Source organism: Puma concolor, chromosome E4 (genome assembly GCF_028749965.1).
Source record: "Puma concolor isolate L17-30 chromosome E4, mPumCon1.1.hap2, whole genome shotgun sequence".
NCBI lineage: Eukaryota > Metazoa > Chordata > Mammalia > Carnivora > Felidae > Puma > Puma concolor.
This window is the reverse complement of record NC_141683.1, coordinates 9,866,129-9,872,432: the sequence shown is the minus strand read 5'-3', so window position 1 is coordinate 9,872,432 and position 6,304 is coordinate 9,866,129. Positions and strand designations below refer to the sequence as shown.

The 6,304-nt window shown below is 47.9% G+C and overlaps 1 long non-coding RNA gene across 1 annotated transcript; it reads left to right on the top strand.

Moving 5' to 3' along the window:
- The first annotated feature begins 433 nt into the window (after positions 1 to 433).
- On the top strand, positions 434 to 3,693 carry LOC147572457 (uncharacterized). Its single transcript, XR_015246045.1, has 2 exons — positions 434 to 684; positions 1,070 to 3,693. It is a non-coding gene; the product is annotated as an uncharacterized LOC147572457 (long non-coding RNA).
- Positions 3,694 to 6,304: the final 2,611 nt, after the last annotated feature.

Genomic DNA, 6,304 nt, shown 5'->3' with positions numbered 1-6,304 from the left:
CAAGGCTTCTGCATGAGCCCACATGAGCCCCATCCTCCCCGCTCACCCACCATACCTGACATTGTGTCCCATGCAAGACATCAAGGGCTGGCAGAGTCAGTGCCTCTGACCATTCGCTTATTGCAGGAAGGGAAACTGGCATTCGCCGACACTAGAGCATGGCAGTTCTTTCAGAGTATAGGGTTTATGGAGGAACCATTTCTAGAATGGCTTTGTAGGCTATTCAGTCCCCCCATTTGTATGCATGATGAGGCCGTTTGCAAACTTCAGACAATTGGAACAAGTTTATTTGACAACAATCGATGTAAGAATTTCAGGTTTGTTTTCTTCCTGAAACTGAAACCACGCGTACACTCTGAAAATGCAACAGTGTTCATCCGTTATCATAAAAACTTGCTCTGCCATTCAGGGAAGAAAGGGGAGGATGCCTTGGAGCAACTCCTGCCATGCATTCAAAACTATTCTTTTTATTCGAAAGACTTAGTTCACCCACTTCTGCTTTGGGACCTCAACTATTATATAAAGCAATAGGTAGAAATACCCACCCCCACACAAAAACAGTGGTAGCAAGTTGTTTTTTTTCCTTTAAAGAAAAACTGATTGCCAACTTCGAGTAGGGTAGACCTACACTCAAGAAGTTTTAGTGCGGCTGAAGTGTGCGCCCGTGCACGGGAGGAATACGGGGTAAGCCACGGGGTCCTGAAGAATCCTCCTGTGCGTTCAGAGGCTGAAAAACAAGGCCATGGGGTGGGGCCCTGGAATTCCCAGCCATTTCTTTAGATCCCTTTATGCCTTGATAGTGGTTACGCCGATGGCTGATCTGGAATCCTTTAATATTGTTTTCGTTTTTAATCATTTTTCAAGACCCGCATAAATGCCATAGGCCATCTCTGCAGAGAAATACATAAGTAAATAAGTCCCAATAATTTTGCATCGAATTTCAGGGTCATTGTCCCCTTAAAATCTATTTATAAGGCCTCGATTATAAACATCGACCTGTAAGGAATGACATTCTTTAGTCACTGTCTTAATGCCCCTTTTATTTACATGTTTTTATGTCCACATACAGGTTACCTAGTAGGACAAGGCACGTCCATCAAGCAGACCCACATGGCAGAGACTAAAGAGGAGGAAAGGAGCCATGGCTGGTGGCTCTAAAACCTGAAGACCTGGACAGCTGATTTCCCATTAAAACGAATGCCATCCCATGTGTCTCCTTGCCACCCTCCCATCCCGTGACCTGTACCCCCTTCTGCCCCACCATATGCCATGCAGTGCTCCCCATGGACTGGCTGAGCTGGCTGCTTGGCTCTCAGCAGGCTGTGCTCAAGTGGGAGCTTTACGGGCTGTATCGTTTTGTGTGGCAGGATTGGGTCCATCCAGATCTCAAGTCCATCCCCAACCCTGAAGTTGAAGCTGCCCAGGGAGAAGAGCTGGTCAGCCTGGACCTAGACACCTAAAATGGCTCAGCCTTGGTTCTCAAACTCCACCTTCCCTCCCTACACTTTTGGGTGGGAAACAGCAGGAATGCGTATCTCCCTTTTTCCTCCTGTCTCCACATGGGTGGCCAATGTTGATACTCTCTCGAGATTTCTCTGACCCTTGGAGCCAGGGCCAAAGCAGTCCTGCTTCCCCTGCACCACCAGGCTGGGTGTCTTCAGGTGACCAAGGGCAAAGTGTATGTCAGCAGGATCAGTGGGGTGAGGGGAGAACCACCCTCGGAGGGCAAAAATGGTGTGCATTGTTTTATCTGTTGGTTTATTGATCGGCTTGCTTACTGGTTGATCGAATTATGAAATACGTTATTTGTTACACAGCAGAAAATCCACTCCCACCTTTGAAGCATCCAGCCCCAGAATTTGTCTTCTTGGCCTCATAGAGCACAGTGAGTTACTCCTCTCTGAAGCCACAGAAAGCAGGGCGGGGGGAGGGGAACTCTCTCTGTGCCCAAACACTTTCCCCCCAACTAGATTTTCAGCCAGAAGTGGGACCTGAAACCACCAGCTAGTGAGGTCACAAAGCCACACAAATCAGCAGAGGCTCAACTGTCCACATACAAGCTCCTAGCATCCCACCATCTCCTCCCCTTTGTAACAGCCAGCCCTGCTTTCCTGCTCTGTGTGCGCAGGTGGGGGGTGGCCAGTCATCTGCAGCCTGGCCACCTCAAAACTAGACTTATTTTTCTGCTCTGGTGCCACTTTCTGAATGCCACATGCACACTAGAGATGCCTGAGGAGCATCCATACCTGGTCCCCTCCCCAACTCATTACAGCAGCATCTGGGGATAGAGCCTGGGAACAGGTGTTTTTAAAAGCCCGGATGATCCCAACGCAAGGCTAGGATTGAAAAGCACTTCTAGTGTTTGTGTTTTTCCTTCCTTCGTCCCTCCCACCCACCCACATCCTTTATCCTCTGCTTCCAAGCTTCCTGCCGCAGCAAGAAAGGGAGCAGCCACTGGAGAATGAGAACTCTCTTCCCATTTCTCCAGCCCCTCCTCCTCAGTGAACCTTACCCATCAGGTCAACCAACCTGAGCAGTTCCCTGCAGAGTTAACAGATCTCACCATTTGTACCTCGAGGCTGGTGCCTGCACCCAGCCCGGGGGCGCTCAAACGATTTCCAGCTTTTCTAGGAACAGAAGCAGAAATCTACTCCGCTCTGAATTCTCTCTCCACCTCCCCCAGACTCCCCAATTCCAAAGGTTTAAAGGGCACTTGGGTGACATTTATGTCTCCAAATTCCAACCCTAATGGGAAGGTCCATGCTCGGTCTTTATAACCCAAGTCTTGGCCATGTCTGCAGAGCCACCTGAATTGAATGAGGGTCTACTGGTAACAGAGGAAAGAGTCTCATTGCCCCGAGCCAGTTCTTTCCCCAACAGTCGGTAGGCATCCAAATCCCAAAGGGCTGAGAAGAGACATCTCACCCTTTACACTTACAAGACCTCCACCGCTGAGTGTGAGTAAATGCATGTGTGAATGCGTATACGTATGCTGCGTAGAAACCATCGAGGTCCATAGAGATGTACTACGTTCATAACGGGCCCAGGTGAATTCCATATTAGGTACAAACACAAGAATGTTGTAACATATACAAATTGTTACACACACACACACACACACACACACACACAGCCTCAGGAAACCTGTGATGTGGGAGGAGTTTTTTTTAGTACTCCATCTCCCCCATCTGGGCGATTTCCTGGGGCAAGTACTATTTCACGCTTACCCTCCCCACTGCCCAGCCTGTCCCCTCCTGTGCTCTCTCCGTCCATGCCTTCTTTTCCCATTAATCAGAATGTCCCTGCCCCATGTCCCATCTCTCAGGGTCCTACTCTCTGATAGGTGACAGTTCAGTCAGTGGGTGCTAAAGAGTTGAGTGTTACCCCTCCCAGGCGACATTCATGTTTTAATTGGGGCTACAGATAAATGCCTTAATCTGAAGAAGTGGCTCTAATGGTGGGACTTTCGGGCACAGCAGTGGGCCAGTAAGGGAGAATATTTTTTAACCGGGGGAGATTTTTGGCACCCCCCAAACCGTACCTATCTCTAAGATCAACCCTTCATAAGTACATGAGCACAAGCAAACACACTTACCTACATACACTTTCCAGAATTTTGAGACCCCTCTCTTGTATTGGCCCAAACTTTACAAATGGGAAAAAAAAAAAAAAAAAAAGAAGGAGGAAGAGAAACAACTAAATTAATTGAAACCTCACTGGGAAATGTAGCCTGTTTTTCCACTGGCCACTAGCCGTCAGGCTCACCCCGCCGCCCGCCCGTGTGCATCTCCCTTCTGTTCCTTCTCTTTTCTGGGGCGGCCTATCAAGTTCATTTACTCAGAAGTGTCCTCCCTGTGCCCCGCCCCCAACAAGTGTATTCCCTTCCTTCATTGTTCCCTGCTTGGAATTGTGCTGTTTTTCGGTGTTGTCTGGACAAAGAGCAGGTTAAAAGCATGAGCATGTGTGTATTGCTTGGGTATTCTGCTACAGTTTGGAGAAAAAAGCCACCCGAGGAAGAGACGGACGTTGGCTCTGCAGAGTGCCTTAAAAATGACTTTAATTAGGAAATTCTGAGTCGTCAGTCTTTGGATGTTACATAAACTCAAACAGATGTTGCATTTCACTTCTCTGGGATTAAAAAAAAAAGTTAAATACAGTACGTATTCAACAACAACAAAGTATCTTTTCTCTTTAATTCGGTCATTAAAGATGCAGCGGCTGGTTTTCTGAAAAGCCTGTTGGAAAGGCCCCAGAACAAGCAGCTCAGGGACATACAGACAGCAGATGCAGGAATCCAACCCACTAGGACAACTGGTGGGCTGAGGCCAACTTAGTGCTGCGAACTGGGGACCAGAGAACATTCTAGAAACCCAGAGGGCAAGCTTTGTCCTTCCATACCCTGGCCACCACCACTCCTCTCTAGAGCACCCTTTGGCCAGTTTCTGGCCAGTAATTTTTCTTTAGCTTAACACTCGCTATCTAGGATTCTACTAAAAGAAGATGATGGGAAAAGTCGATGCTCCCGGGAGTAGTCAAGCCTTCTAAGACCTTGCCTTCTCTCCTTCGGTGTTTCTTAATGGTCAGACCTTATCTGGGCAACAGTGGGAAGTGCAGGTGGGAGGGGGATCTTGATGTGTACGTGGATTCTGAAAACTCTGTGGGGTGGGAAGGAAGTGAGGACCACCCTGCTCTTCCAGCTCCAGCCTGCCAGAGCACCCTTCTGCCTCTCCCGCCTCAACCTCACCCTGCATTTCTGCCGGAAGCCAGCACCTGACTGTTAAATGCTCGGGGTCATCCAGCTAATAGCTGTTCTCTCCATCGGACCTTTTGCTCAAATCTATCATGGCTGTTTTCTACAAGAGCTGTGACCCTTTTGAGGGAACAGCAGTTTTAAAGGGGGCTAGGAGTCAAAAATTTACTTTCTCTCTCTCTCTCTCTCTCTCTCTCTCTCTCTCTCTCTCACACCATTCAAAAGAGGACGAGCAAGAAGGAGATCCAGATACTCAAATAAAAAGTGGTAAATAGTACTTTCCACCACCAGAAAAAAAAACGGTCTATCATGCATCTCACGGGGTGAGGGGAGCACATTTTTTTTTTAATTTTTTTTTCAACGTTTATTTATTTTTGGGACAGAGAGAGACAGAGCATGAACGGGGGAGGGGCAGAGAGAGAGGGAGACACAGAATCGGAAACAGGCTCCAGGCTCTGAGCCATCAGCCCAGAGCCCAATGCGGGGCTCGAACTCCCGGACCGCAAGATCGTGACCTGGCTGAAGTCGGACGCTTAACCGACTGCGCCACCCAGGCGCCCCATATTTTTAAACATATCTTTATAACTAGGACACCCCACCATCACCATGTGAACCAAGCAGCACATGTCCAATTCTATGGGAAGCATATTTCAGAAAAAGGGACATTTCAGAAAACGCGATTCCTGCCTCTTCTCCATTAAAAAGCATGATCTGAGGTACACCATCTGTCAAAGAGCAATTGGCACTTTTTTCCTAAATTCACTTATTTTAGGGAATAAACAATGCCCCGGCGATGGCTGAACACCGTGCGGGCGTGTGTGTGTGCACGCTCACACGCGCATGTAGTAAGCTCAAATGTATGAATGAGGGTTTGGAGCCTAGTGACAGTTGAGGCAAACTGAAAAATAAGTGGCATTTCTTTCTCACTAAAAGAAAGTGTAAAATTCTACAACGGTTTGGAAAAGGAAACAAGGATGTATTTGGTTCTTTAAACACACACACACATGCAGAGAAACTTAGGGGAGCAAAGACGGAAAATTCAAATAAAAGCTATATTGTTACTTTTGTGAGAAATGGTGCAACCTGCGTAACCAACCTAGAGTACTAATATGGTCACATTTCTTCTATTTTCAGATTAATTTCTTGAACTTTCTTAGGGCCTGTCACAGAGTTCAGTAACCTCTTCTTGGGCCTCCTCAGCGCACCCACCCCCGATTTCTCAAGAACCCTGTGTCCTGAACTCATCCCATAGAGAGCCAAAGCACCAAGCAGAAAGAACAGGGTCGTGTTAATCCATTCCCAACTTCCCTTCCCACTAGCTGAGGGAAGAAGGCAGCTCACACAACTTGTCACCTTGGCACAGCTTTGGGCACATACTCGGCTCAGTCGCTGTTCTTAAAGAAAAACGATGCCAAGGGGCTGGGACGGAAGGCCCTTCCAAAATCAGTCCCATGTTGTGCTGAAACCACGCTCCTCGCAAATTTCTAAGCCTCTATGTTAAACCCAGCTCAACAGCCTAAAGCCCTGTCCCTCCCCTCCCCCAGGTCGGTGACC